Below are 15,761 nucleotides of genomic sequence, written 5' to 3' on the forward strand. Positions count from 1 at the left end.
CTTTTGGGACCCACGCTTCGGGTCACACCATGTCAAGAAAGCTGTTAAGAGCCGGCTATTACTGGATAACTATGGAGCGTGATTGCCACAAACATGCTAAAAGATGCCACAAATGTCAAATTTATGCTGATAAGATCCATGTGCCTCCACATGCTCTCAATGTTATATCTTCCCCATGGCCTTTCTCTATGTGGGGCATTGACATGATCGGAAGAATTGAGCCAAAAGCGTCCAATGGACATCGTTTCATTCTAGTGGCAATTGACTATTTCACCAAGTGGGTCGAAGCTGCTTCTTATGCAAATGTGACCAAGCAAGTGGTTGTCAAGTTTATCAAGAATAACATCATCTGTCGATATGGTGTTCCCAACAAAATCATCACTGACAATGGCTCCAATCTGAACAATAGCATGATGCAAGCTTTATGTGAAGAATTCAAAATTGAACATCACAACTCTTCTCCTTATAGACCTCAGATGAATGGTGCAGTTGAGGCCGCTAACAAGAACATCAAGAAGATTGTTCAGAAGATGGTCACTACTTACAAAGACTGGCATGAAATGCTACCTTTTGCCCTGCATGGTTACCGTACTACAGTGCGCAGCTCAACCGGGGCAACTCCCTTCTCTCTTGTATATGGTATGGAAGCAGTTCTCCCTCTGGAAGTGGAGATTCCATCTCTTCGAGTAATCATGGAAGCAAAGTTAACTGAGGTTGAATGGTGTCAAAGTCGTTATGATCAATTGAATCTGATTGAAGAGAAACGTATGGATGCTATGGCTCATGGACAGTTGTATCAAGTGCGAATGAAGAATGCTTTTGACAAGAAAGTCCGACCTCGAGAATTCAAGGAAGGCGAACTTGTATTGAAAAGAAGGATAAGTCAGCAACCCGACCCAAGGGGCAAGTGGACACCTAACTACGAAGGTCCTTATGTCGTCAAGAAGGCTTTCTCTGGTGGTGCTTTGATTCTCACACACATGGATGGTGTTGAACTCCCAAATCCTGTTAATGCCAATATAGTCAAGAAATACTTTGTCTAGAAAGAAAAGAACAGCGTGGTAGGTCGAAAACCCGAAAGGGCGGCCTAGGCAAAAATGCGCTTCCCGGTGGATCGAAAACCCGAAAGGGCGATCCAGGCAAAAGTTAGGGACAAAAAAAATGAATATGAAAGAGCTCGCTGAGATTGTACGCAACTCAGGCAAGAATGAGCGCCTCGATGAGCCGAAAACCCGAAAGGGCGGTTCATGCAAAAATGAGGTTGATAAAAGACAAGTAACTATATCTGGCAAATCACCATCACCCCTTGGGGCATCTACAACTGTCAATGATCGTCTTCATCAGAGGCTTCTGTACTTGTGAATTCAAAATTTCTATGAAATGTAGCGGTCATCGTGTTCAATGTATCACCAACCAATAAAATTACCATTTTCCAAGCTTTGTAAATCCGTGAAGTCATGCCTTTGGCTGACTTTCACTCTTCTACATCAATTTGAGCCTTTCTACTGTTTAGAATTCTATGTTCTTTCCACTTTCAATGCTATATACAAAACATTTTCTTTCTATTTTGATAATGTCAATGTCTGAAACAAACATCTTTGAAAATTGAAAATCTTTTTCTGTCTATTTTGAAAACAAACATGAGCAACAGGGTACATTTCAATGAAACATGCATGAATAAATGAGTGTCAATGTCTATTTCAATACATGTTACAAGCAGGTTACCCCCTCCCGAGATGATCTGTGGTCAATGGCAAGAATGAAAAAACAGAATGAAAATGAAAAATGAAAAAATGCAAATGAAAAGCTCGCTAAGTTGAAAACCCGAAAGGGCGGCTTAGGCAAAAATGAGCACCCCGCTGATTGACAACCTATGAAGGCAATTCAGGCAAAAATGGGGCAATGAAAAGAATCTAATTCCCCGGTGAATCGAAAACCCGAAAGGGCGGTTCAGGCAAAAGTGGGGTTTGAAAATGAAAAATGAAAAGAATGAAAAAGCATTGACCACAGATGCGAACATCCAATGTTTACCCAGCACTGACACGCCTAGCAACGGCGAACTGTGTCCAAGAACCTTCCAAGGGTCCTCCTTTACAAGTTTTATTGCCCTCAGCCATGGTTTCGATACGTCTCCCAACGACGGTCTCTCCAAAAGAGGTTTTTCCCCTGTGAATATGTTGCAGCACGAGCCACTACGTGCCCAATCTTCCAATGTTTCATCTGCCTTTGTGAAAATTCTCTGTCAAACTGCCAATCAATCATGCATTTCAAGCATCCATACATGCATAATCATGCATTTTATGTGCTCATGCATCCAATGATCTTGCTATACCATACATACATGTTGCACCTCCAACTTTCAACTGCCAAATTCAATGCAAGTTTCAACTCTCCAACTTCAATTCCAATCATGTCAACTGTCAAATTCGAAGCAATTTCCAATCTCCAATGTCAATTCCAATCTCAATTTCAATGTCAAACTGTCAAATTCAACTCAATTTCAATTGTCAAATTCAATGCAATCTCAACTTTCCAATCCCAATTTCAATTTCAAATGTCAAAGTCCGAAGCAATCTCAACGTCCATGACAATTCTAATGTTGACATCCAATGACAATGTCAATGTCAATCTTTCAATTCCAATGTTGACATCCAATGACAATGTCAATGTCAATCTCATATTCCAGTATTGACATCCAATGACAATGTCAATGTCAATCTTTCAATTCCAATGTTGACATCCAATGACAATGTCAATGTCAATCTCATATTCCAGTATTGACATCCAATGACAATGTCAATGTCAATCTTTCAATTCCAATGTTGACATCCAATGACAATGTCAATGTCAATCTCATATTCCAGTATTGACATCCAATGACAATGTCAATGTCAATCTCATATTCCAGTATTGACATCCAATGACAATGTCAATGTCAATCTCCAATTCCAATGTTGACATCCAATGACAATGTCAATGTCAATCTCCAATTCCAACGTTGACATCCAATGACAATGTCAATGTCAATCTCCAATTCCAATTCCTATGCCAATTTCCAACTCCAATGACAATTTCAATGTCAAATTCCAATTTCAATCCAATTCCAATGTCAATTTCCAATTTCAATTCCAATTTCAATGTCAATGTCAATTTTCAATTCAATTTCAATCCAATTTCAATGTCAATTGCAACTCTCCAATCCAATGTCTATGTCTATGTCTCTGCCAATGTCAATTTTCAATTCAAATCAATGTCAATTTACTCTTGGGCCAACAAAAATGGTCATGTCAATTTTTCAACTCAAATCAATGTCAATTTACTCTCAATTTACTCTTGGGCCAACAAAAATGGTCATGTCTATTTTCAAATCAAGTCAATAACAATTTACCCTCAATTGGTATCTTGTTAAGCCAGACTTTCAATTGGTATCTCATTGCTGGTCAAGTGCCAGGTTCAATCCAAAAAAGAACCACTTGTACCTGCTTATATACCTATGCTTCCGGACAAACGGCAAGTTCGATAAGAACAGTTTGTACCCAGCTTATGCTTTGTTACCAGTCAGACGGCAAGTTCGATAGAACAGTTTGTACCCAGCTCATGCTTTGTTATCAGTCAGACGGCAAGTTCAATCTGAAGAACAGTTTGTACCCAGCTTATGCTTTGTTATCGGTCAAACGACAAGTTCGATCTAAGAGAACAGTCTGCACTCTCCCACATGATGTGGTGATAATCCAACAAGCAAGTTCGATCCAAAGAAACAGCTTGTATCAACCCTTTTGTCTATGTCTCCAGCCAAACGGCCAGTTCGATCCGAAGAACAGTTTGTGTCTGTCTATCTGTTTGTATTTTCAATCAAGTGTCAAGTTCGATCCAAAGAACAGCTTGTATCTGCCTATATGTCTATGTTTCCGATCAAGTGTCAAGTTCGATCCAAAGAACAGCTTGTATCTGCCTATATGTCTATGTTTCCGGTCAAGTGCCAAGTTCGATCCAAAGAACAGCTTGTACCTGTCTATTTGTTGCCCGTTCTTTCTACCTTGATGTCTATAAATCCCTTGGTGGTGGGACACAGCCCGTAGATTCCGGTTCGATTGTCTTGCATTCATAAATGAAATGTTGCATGGCATTCGTGTTTGTTTGAAAATCTGAAAGTGTATTTTGTTGCCCGTTCTTTCTACCTTGATGTCTATAAATCCCTTGGTGGTGTGACACAGCCCGTAGATTCCGGTTAGATTGTCTTGCATTCATAAATGAAATGTTGCATGGCATTCGTGTTTGTTTGAAAATCTGAAAGTGTATTTTTATGTCCAAAAGCAGTGCAAATGTTAATATTTAAGTATCTTCGTCCCGTCAACTCTAAGACTTCGTCTCTTGACTCTCCGGACAAAGAAACTTAAATAGGGGCAGCTGTTATACCCTAATTTTGGACCTAAAAATACTTATTCAATTCTTCTTTTCTTGCATTATAAGTCATTTGATATATCTCTGATCAGTTACATCTTTCCTTGCATTTTATTTCAGTGTTATTTGCAAAGTTCACATAAAAGGGTATTTTAGTCATTTCCTGCATTCAACTCATTTTAATCTCGGAAAATTGTTTGGGTCTTTCCTTGTTTCAATCTCATGTCAAAATTCTTTTCAAAAAAATATCAGTTAGGTCATTTTTTAGTCAATTTAGCCCCTAGGGGCATTTTAGTCATTTCCTGTGTTAAAATTTCTTTCAGTCTTTTTAAAATTTGGTTGAGTCCTTTCAAATAGTTTGAATAAGTCTTCATTTCAATTCTATGTCAAAATCCATTTTTAAATTGCATTTGAAGTCATTTTTAAGTCAGTTTTGCCCCTAGGGGCATTTTAGTCTTTTCATGTGTTAAAACCCTGTTTAAATTCTAAAAAATTGTCTCTGAGTCTTTTAATTCGCTTGTATAAGCTCTTGCTTTAATCCCTTGTTAAAAAATCATTTTAAAATTGCATTTGAGTCGTTTTTAGTCATTTTAGTCCCTAGGGGCGTTTTGGTCATTTCACATAATATTTCTGATACGTTTTAATCTGCTTCGTTGTTTTTAATCGTCTCGCTTTACGTTAATTTTCAATTTACTTTTTTTCAATTCAATTTTAGTTTAATTTTCGTTTTAGTCCTCGTACTTTTGTTATTTGCATTTTAATCCCTTTTAAGTTTGTTAGAGTCCAAGTGCCATGTGTCCAAATGTTATTGGTTCTTAAAGGTTTGTTACAAGTCAAGTGCCACATGGCATTATTTCATTGGTCCAAGTTTACCACATCACCTATATAAGTCAAACCATAGTGATTTTTTCAACACCAATCATTTTTTTACACTAATTATTTTCACAAATACACAAAAAAAGTCACAAATTTTTTTTCTTTTTCCTCTTTCTCTCTCCTGTAACCAACTTCATCTTCAACCTCTAACAAACCACCATAACAACCTTCCACCACCACTCTCCACCCAAACAACCACCACAACTAACTTTCTTCATCACCTATAACCACCACACTCCACTGCCCTAACCGAATTTCTCTACCAATTCTACCGTCGTAACCACAATTCAAATTCGCGAATTTTGAAATCACAATTCAAGAAGAGTTGCTTCACATCATCACCAAATTCTGCAGCAACTTCTTCTGTTATTGGTGTTCTTTTTCGTGATCAAAATGGTAGATATCATCACGTGATTTTGACAGATTTTGGTGAAGTGATTCTTTCGGCAAGTGCAATTGGAAGCTCGCAGCACCTTTATCTCAATTGGAAGCTCGCAGCACCTTATCTTTCTTCACAGAATTCCAACGGCACAGCACTTACTGTATATAGGTCGATTTCTATATGATAATCCACATAAGGGAATCACAATTCTGCCTTTGGTTCCACTAGAAGTTTCGTTTATACAAGTTGTAGGAATAACGGATTCAGTGCTTGCAAGAACGTCATTGGATCACATAGGATTTCTTGGAAGTTTCATTCATCAATCGAACAGCAAGAAGGAGTGAAAGGTCCAGAAACAAAGCAGAACCGAATCATCATCCTCATCAGAGATTCGAAAGCTTCCGGGAGGAGGTAATTTCGCATTTTCGTTCTTGAGGCCTGTTCGTTAGATCTAGCTTCATGCGATTTTGTTTTGGAATTTTTGAATAGAGATTTGAATAGAGGAGAAGAAGAGGGTTTGGATGGTGTATTTTTTTTTGGAAACAAAGCTCCGACGCGGCGGCTCTCCGGCCGACCACCGCGTCGGAGCAACTCCGACCACCGCTTCCACCTTCTTCTCCGGTGAGCTGTTTCAGTGAGAAGAGAGAGAGTTTTCTTTGTGTTTAATGGTAGAGAGAGGATTTAATTTTAAGAATGAATCAATTTGGCAGAAGCAGGCTTATATACTACTACTAACCCATGCCACTATCCAAACCCATGGGTTGAACCGACCCAGTAGGGTTTACCCAAGCCCATTGCTACTTCCTACAGCCCATAACTGTCTCATGCCATGCCTGCTACGTGAACCCCCCCTTTTCCTGCATGTTTCACTAATTTCTCGCTGTTTACACCCCCCGCATGTTTCAAAATCTTTGATAAAATTCCTAAAAAATTTTCATGTATTCTTGATCATTTTCTTGACATTTTTTTGGTGTTTTTATGTGTTAAATCTTGGTTAAAAAATATGTAGCATTTTCTTGTTAAAAGTTTACCATTTTTTGTTGAAAATTGTGAAATTTTACATGTGTTTGTGTCTAAAAATTCTCTAAAAAATTCCAAAAAAATTCATACATATTTCTTGATAGTTTTGTGGTATTTTTGTGATAATTGTTGCATGTTAAAATTGATAAAAATATATGTGGAGTTTTCTTGTGATTCTATGTTACTGTTTGATGATTTCTTGTGAAAATTTTGCATGATCTTGGCCCTTAATCTTGAATATTTGATATGGAACCTTGTTATATGAGTTTTATGAAAATGGTGACTTTGAATCCATGAAATTGGTGCTGTTTGTGAATATTTCATTAATGCCTTGTGTTCCAAGTTTTGTTTGTGAATAAATAATGTGAAATTTGCCTAATTTTTGTCTTAAGTGCTCGGTAATGTATATTCCTTTAATCCTCTTTGTGAAAAGTGAATTGAAATTCTTTGGAAACCCTTTGAAGTATGAGGATTATAGGTCATATTCAAGCCTTGCATTGGTGATGATTTTTAGGCCTATTTCACATTTGTTTTTGCTTGTTTTTCTTATGTTAATTTTCTTACTTTTGTTATGATAGCTTTGACTTGCTTTATATCTTGTGCTACTAACCATTTGTTCATTGTTTCATATTCATCATAAGCATCTTCATTTCATCTCATATTCATCTCTATTCTTCTTGCAATGTGATTTGTACCAAAGTTAGAATGTAAACACTTAGGAAATTTTGTAATATTTTTCCTTTATGCACTTTTAAATTTCTTGGCAAAGAGGCCATAGAATGTATCTAGGCCAATGATGTAAAGGACAATGGACTCTAATAATGTACACCGACACGAGCACCGACACATGCACACACATCACTATATAGTTAGAATATGCATGTTTAGATGTATGTTTAGGATTGTATGTTTAGATGAATGCCTAGGACTTATACTTAGAAAAAAACAATTTTCCAAACAAATGTGAACAACTTCACTCAAACCTTTTCCAAATAAACCTTGGGATCCAATATCCCATTGTATTTTCTTTTCCATTTTCTTAATCAAACCTCAATGAAAATAATCAAACTTTGACCGTATTTTGCAATTCACTAATCCAACCTCACTATTTCCTAATCTCATGCCCTTGAGGCCTCTTTCTATTCTTCCAAAATCCATTTTCAAACTTAAAATCAACCAACAAAAACAAAAACATTTTTGAGAGAGAACTACGGTGGATTTGATCCCTTAAACGGGTACGTAGGCAAGGAACAAAATTCCTTCAATTCAACTAAAATAAAAATCCAAAAACATTCTTCTCCCTCCAATTCTTCACTTAGAAAATTCTTAGGTGTAAATAACATTTTCAAATAGCATTTAAAAATAAAAGCGCGCGCGTAGAAATTAAAGACGGTTCCTATAGGTTACTATAGTCGTTATGGGTGCCTAACACCTTCCCGTAGCGAAAACAACTCCCGGACCTCGATTCTCAAGGGTTTTGCTTACTTTTTCCCTTCCCAAGAAAAAATAAGATATCACCGGTTTAAAAGGTTCAAACGTAATCAATGTTTGACACCCGAAAACCAAGATAAAACATTAGGTAGTTTGCCTCTCATTGATAGCCCTCTCCTCCTAATGGCGGCCTATCCATAGGGGCGGCTCCATCTAATGGGGTAACACTACCTAATTGAAATCACATACTAGGTGCACCTAGGTCGTCGTCACTAAAACCATAATTTTCAAAACAAATTCTCAAAACGTCTCACAAACCATATTTTTCAACATATCGGATCAAAATATGTACCATCAAAACTCAATTGAAAATCTACCACTTGTAGTCATAAGTAATCCAAATGAAATCCACATCGAGTGCATATTAATACCAAAATCTTCGAAAAAACAAAATTCCAAACCATGCTTTAGAACATATCAAAACTAGTCAAAACTAATTTTTTAGGAACATATCAAAACTAGTGCACAAAATATATGCAATCAAATCTCCATTTTAACTCCAAAACTTTATCAATCATAAGTAGCATCAAAGTGAGTATATATTAATATCGAAAATTCCCAAAAACATATATCTCAAAACCGTATTTCTCCATATCTCAAAACTCATGTCATAATATATGCAACCAAACCTCAATTTCAAATTTAATAACTTATAAATCATAAGTAGCCTAATTTGATGAGTATATATTAATATCGATGACGAGAAAAATATTCAAAGGTTGTGCTTCCCCGTTTAAATAAATACTTATATATAAATAAGCAAAATACCAATGATAGCAATAATCAAAATATATGATAATGATCGTCATCAACTCACAGTTATGACGAATCCACTAAGTGTGCTCTCCAATCACCCCAGGAGAAGCATGTGAAGCGTCCGGTATCGTATCTGAGCATCAAAAATATTTTCTCATAAATTAGAAACTCATTCCAAAACTGTAGTAGCACTAAATGACCATGAAATGCAAGTTGACTATGTATATGTATATTATAGCATTATTGATAACATATGCCTACTTTGCTGAAATTATATAGAACCATTCAAATCAAATTAAAGTATGTATCACTTTCATATGTTGAGTTATATATAATCAACCCTCTAAAATTAATTTCTAACTCAATAATCATGTCTAACTATGTATTAATTGAAATGTATGTTGATAAATATACCTCAATGAGCAATTACTAAGAGTGGGTACTCCTCTTCTTCACCAAAGCTCAAACCCTAACCTTAAAATTCTTCCAAACCTCACTTGTATTATGAAATAGCTTAACTTAGATGTATAGCTTTGCTTATGGGTGCTTGATTTTTGGAATAGATTTCATGATTTGAAAAAAAAAATTGCAAAAGGAAGAAGTGAAGAAAATGAGGAACAGGGAGGATTACGATGGGAAAGAAATGAATAGGAGGGAGTGTGTTTTGTAGAAGGTTCCACCATGTTCTGTTTTTAATATCATTATTATTTAACTATTTATTTATTTATTTTTTTCCTTTCCCTCACGTGTGTGTTGTGTTACCATATATATATAATTATTATTATTATTATTATTATTATTATTATTATTATTATTACTACTTATTTATTTCTTTTCTTTTCCTTATATAATGAAACAGTGTGTTTCAACTCCTTTCTAGGATTTTCATTTTTAAAAAGCAGTAAAACTAGTGACCTCATACACACTCTTTTCACTAGCAAACGTAAGATGTTTTTATTACGACAATGTCATTGAGTTCATTCATTTGAACTATATCAACTTCTTAATTGATTCAGTGTTCATCTCGAGGTTTACTCATTTTCAGGATTTTATTTTTAAAAATATGTCAAACAAGTGTCCTGATATACTACATTCTTTTCAGCTCTAGATGCAAGATGCATTTATTACAGCAGAGTCATTGAATTTATTTATTCAATGTAAAATCAAAAGGGGCGTTGCCACCAACCAGCAAACTCAAAAGAATCATTTGCAACCTTGTGCTTCAGCCACCACAATACATATTTAGATAACTATTGTGAACCAAGAATTTCAATCATAACTAACAATATTATCATGTACTTCAATCACTTGACTTCAGTCGGCAATGCATCAATTCTATCCAATAGCCTTGTCTTCCACACCTCTTCATTGTTTCTATCCTGAGTTAAAATTTGTATTTTCTCCATCAAATGTGATTTCCAAATATCACCACCATTTTGCCAATAATTACATGCATTTTTTTTCTTCAAATTAGCCTTCTTACCCAACAGTCCAGCCTTCTAGACATCTTGATCAAGTGTTCCATTAAGCAACCCCAAATCTTCGGCCTCATCAACCCATACAAGATAATATAATTGTACTTATGATCTTGCAAATCAAAGTTACCCAACATATAAAAGTTATCCAGCAACTTAATAAATCTCAAAATAGGGTATAATAAGGGGGTAAATCCCTAAAATTACAAAATGGGAGAACCAAATTTGGGAAAAAAATGGAAAAACTAAAATTAGGATTCAATTATCTTTGGAAATGGGCATGAGAAAAATTCCCTACCAAAAATAGATTCAGTTCTAGCAACTCTCACAACGAGTTCACCGTGGCATTTTAGGGTAATAATGTTCATGCTTTCACCCATGGAAGAAGAACTTTTTGTTTCTTTCATTTTCCTTTGATTTGTATATCCAAATCCACCACCCATCATTTTCAAACGATTTAGAAGGAACTAAATTAAGATGGAGAAGAATAAGGAAGAAGATGAAGTTAGGACTATATATGAAGAAGATGAAGTTATCGATGAGGAAAAAAAACTTGAAAAACAAATCTAGGCAAAAAAAAAAAAACCTCTGACGTGTCATAATGTTTGTCTCACGTGGAGGTGTCATTTGGCCAGTTAACGGACTTATCACAGATTCAAACGGAAGAAATGGACGGAGGGGTGAAATTGATTGATTTGTGCAATTTCATGGATTTGTTAAGTTTTGTTAAAGTTGGGGGTATTTGATGAAACTTACAATTTTGAGTGTAATTGTCTATTCATTCGAAAAGGGTGGTTTGGAAGTGAGGGATGTAACGGTGGTTAATGTGAGTCTCTTCAGAAAGTGGAGGTCGCATACGCTGTAAAGCAATCGTCCAATATAGAAGAGCGATATTCAAACTTGTGAGGAATGTAGAGGGGAGAGAGAGAGAGAGAGAGAGAGAGAGAGAGAGAGAGAGAGAGAGAGAGAGAAGAAGAAGAAGAAGAAGAAGAAGAAGAAGAAGAAGAAGAAATATCTATAGTGTTACTTTTCCCAACCTGTGGAATTCTCGCGCGCCCTATTTTTTTCCAAAAATACCCCTAGCCATGAATATATAATCTGAACTACTTCCGAAAAATGAAATCCGAACAAATTCGTGGATTTTGACACTTAAACCACCCTGGAGGATGTTGATGCCAATTTTGAATGGATAGATTCGGAGTACATAATCCGGAAAGTTTGTACAATTTCCGGATTGTGAAATCCAAAATGTGTAAATCACCCCGTTGAAAGTCAACAAATGGGGTGGGAAATGATGTTTCCGAATTACATAATCTGGAAAGTGTTTAAACTTTCCAGATTATGTAATCCGAACTGCATCAACATAGAAGCAGAAGTTATCTGTTTTGGTTGAGCCTCTATTTTGGCGCATTTATCTTGCTTCTAAACGACATATCATGCCTTTGACCATATGTTATAACAGAAAATCTAATTCATAACATAACAATTATCAACACAACATAATTTTCAAACATAACATTAATCAAATATAACCATCAAATTATCCAAATGTTACATCACTAAAAATTATCCAAGATGTTCAAACATAACATAATTAAAAAGTACAATCATCAGTAAAAATCAACCCCTTATAACTACACCCGTACCACCGCCACCACCCTGCCACCACCTCTGCCACCTCTGGCACCCCTGCCACCCTCAGTAGCTCCCCGACGACGGTAAACCTTCCCATCATGCACCTCTTTCAACACATCCTCCAAATGTTGCCATTCCTCAAACCCTCGCGGCACCAAACCACTGGATATCACAACATAAACATGGCCTCTGATGCGGCTCATCCTTCCGCTAAGCTATATGTACCCATGCTCTCCATCCACCTGAGCAGCAAGCGCATCAAGGACCTCACGCTCCGGTGGCCTCGGCATCGGTACCCGCATGTCAGGAAGAATCATCCGTGGATGAGAATGGTGATAAAATCACTCGATGTATTCATCTACTGCCTCCACACCATGAACTGCATGATGCCCCAACTGCTCAGGTGTCAGCGCATGATCAAGTGCATGCTGAAAGCGGTTTGTGATCTCCGCCAAATTAATCACATGAGGTGCATGCTCAGCGGGATGTCTCGGTATTTGGGATAAGAGGAGGGGGAGAGAGAGAGAGTAAAAAGTGAAACTGTAAAATTGGGGGTGAACTTCCTTTTATACTTCGAAGCTGTACGGAATATGTAATCCAGACAATGTTTTATGTTTTCGGATTTTGTTTTCCGAAGATCTTGATTGTAATTTATGCAGGGCGCGTGAGAAGGGCCTAGGGTGGGAAAAGTAACACTCAAATATCTAATGTGATGTGGTGCATGATAGAATCTCTAAGCTCATTTTTTCCAATGATTTTTTATTATAGTTCTTAGCGAGACACTTGATTAGTGTCTCACCCTAGAAGCCACAGGTCTTTTCTTTAAAAGAGTTAAACAAAACTTCAATCAAAGCGAAATGGCATGATCCTTTTGAGATGTTAAAGATGCAATCCTTCACTCTATTTGCTTTATGGATATCTTTATAAGAAAAATGATGTTTGGTATGATGGAACACAAAACAAATAAAAAAATGAAGGTTAGATGAATAATAAATTTTCACCATAATCCCATGATTTTCTTAAAAACAGATTTGGACTTTTGGACCAACCAGTAGTATAACAAGAAAAATCGACATTCTTGCATTTCATTAAAGTGTAATTCGTGGCATTAAACATCACTACTCTGATTACAATACTAAAAAACTCAATTAGCAATTGGTGGTGTTAGACTAGAAATATTATTGGGGACAGTTGAATGTATAGAACAAACGCAATGTGTGTAATTACGGCATACAGGAACGCCATAAAGAGGAGGTACCAAACCATCACAACATTTTGAACATTTCTTATCTGTTTTGCATTTGGGACAATTTCGAGTTGGTTTGAATTCCAGTTTCTGGTATAAAATCTCAGCATTGATTCTTCCTGCAACGAATTCTATGCATATATCTGCATACACAAACAAACAATACATGTACTTTAGAACAAATGTGAGAAAATTTGCTGTATAAAAAATTTGCTTAAATTGTTCAATTGTTTTTAACCTGATACAAGGATGGAAGAAACGACCAACAGTGCGAGTTGGAGATGCATAAGTCTTGTTGTGTCCATCTTGATCATAGTACATACATTACTATGTTCTACGAGGAAATATTTATAAGGCTAGAAGTTGACCATATCAACTAATTAATTTTTAATTGATTGCTGCATAATATAAAAAACGTTTAAAAAAACAACAATGAAAATAATAATGAAAATTAAGAAAGAAAACTGAGTAACTAAAATTAATGAAAATTACCATGTCCGATGTTATGAAACATGTCAAATAATGGTGGCTAGAAACAAGTAAAAAGAATAATTTATTACTGTTTTTGAGGGGAATAATTTATTATTGTTATTAAATATTCTAACTCACTTAGGTTGAGATGATGACATTGGCTTGCAACTTTGGAGTGTTCTTCTCTCAAGATCTTAGGTTTGATATTTCTCCATGTTAATTTTGGCGAGCTAGTTTGACTTTTTAAAAGAAAATTAAAATCAGTAAAATATACAATATACTACTCTATCAATATTTTATTTTATTATAAGTCGTTTTGATATTTTCACATATATTAAGAAATGTAAATTTTCCAAAAGCCATAACTCAACTTACAAAATGGCAAAATTGTTATCACAGACACTGTGGTTGGGGTTCGAACCTTGACCCTCCACTTGTGTGAATTTCAATGATTCTTTTCATTTCCATCGTATTATCTACAAAAAAAAAATGAAGTTAATTTTGTGTTAGAAAGATAAATTATGAGTGAATATACAAAATTATCTCTTAATAATAATATGAAATAGATAAACAAATAGATAGAAAGAGTAATAAATGGTAAAATATATACTCGGAAAAGAATTGTTAATAATGCATTAATATTGTAAAGTAATATATAATAAAATATAATTTTTTTTAATGTGACATATAATAAAATACGAAGGGAGCCTCTCAAAATAAAAATACAAAGGGAGTAATAAATAAAGGCTAAACTGCACTTTTCGACCTCTAAGTTTCAAAATGTTGCGATTTTGGCCCCTTATAAAAAATAATGACAACTTTGGCCCCTTTCGTCCCAAAATTGCTGAGAAGACGCCACGTGTCTCAAAAAAGGGGCCATAATCGCAACTTTTTGAGAAGATAAGGGGTCAAAAGATCATATTTCCCTTATGTTAGGGGGTCAAAAAATTTGGTTAAATCGTATATATTGATGCATTCTCATAGATGCATTCTCATAGCTGGATTCAAACACAAGATATTTGGTTAAATCGTATATATTGTATTTAACACTTTATCAAATATCTTCAAAATAAAATATAAATGAAGAAGTTTATCATTTGAGTATGTTATTAAACAAATTTTGCAGAAAATATAAATAAAAAATCCATTACATTATAAAATAATTAAAAAAAGTAGGCTTAAATATGTTTTTCGTCCCTGCAAATAGGGGTCGCTTAAAATTTCGTCCCTGCAATCGCTAATCCTTTTTTTTTGCTCCTGCAAAGTTTAATCAGTTAAAAATTCGTCCCTTGACCAAGTTAATGACTGCCACGTCATCAAATTAACAAAATGGCATGGGAATTGACGAAAATACCCCTGGCTTATTTTTTTTTGTTTTTTTTCCTTCAAAAAAAAAATTCAGTTTTTTCCCAAAAATTTTTTACGATTTTTTCCCGAAAATTTTTCAGTTTTAATTTTAACAGTTTTTTTCCGAATTTTTTTCAGATTTTTTTGATTTAAAAAAGAATTTTAAAAATTTTGAAAAAAAAAATTTTTGAAGGAAAAAAAAATTAGCCCAGGGGTATTTTCATCAATTCCCATGCCATTATGGTAATTTTGATGACGTGGCAGTCATTAACTTGGTCAAAGGACGAATTTTTAACTGATTAGACTTTGCAGGGGCAAAAAAAAAGGATTAGCGATTGCAGGGACGAAATTTTAAGCGACCCCTATTTGCAGGGACGAAAAACATATTTAAGCCAAAAAAATATGATTTACATAAAATATTTTAATTTAATTTTAAAATTATTTTTATTTAAAAGTTGAGTGATACCTTAAAAAAATTAAGATGGGGAAATTATATTATTAATTGAAAGGTCACAAATATCAATTTTACAACAGTTATTTACTGGATTCAAACTTAATCTTTTTTTTAGAGGACGAACTTCGTCCCTAAAATTACAATATTACACCCATACCGGTGAGGTAACATATACATCATCGATGGTCTTCTTTTTATGGAAAAACT

At 35.1% G+C, this 15,761-nt stretch overlaps 1 long non-coding RNA gene across 1 annotated transcript; it reads right to left on the minus strand.

Moving 5' to 3' along the window:
• Positions 1 to 13,091: 13,091 nt before the first annotated feature.
• Positions 13,092 to 13,554, minus strand: LOC146938501 (uncharacterized). The gene is made up of 2 exons (XR_015033387.1): positions 13,521 to 13,554; positions 13,092 to 13,425 (listed from the first exon to the last, which is right to left on the minus strand). It is a non-coding gene; the product is annotated as an uncharacterized LOC146938501 (long non-coding RNA).
• Between the last annotated feature and the right edge of the window lie 2,207 nt (positions 13,555 to 15,761).

This window comes from Medicago sativa, chromosome 3 (genome assembly GCF_051527215.1).
Source record: "Medicago sativa cultivar Bolivia chromosome 3, Bolivia_mono, whole genome shotgun sequence".
In the NCBI taxonomy this organism is placed as follows: Eukaryota; Viridiplantae; Streptophyta; class Magnoliopsida; order Fabales; family Fabaceae; genus Medicago; species Medicago sativa.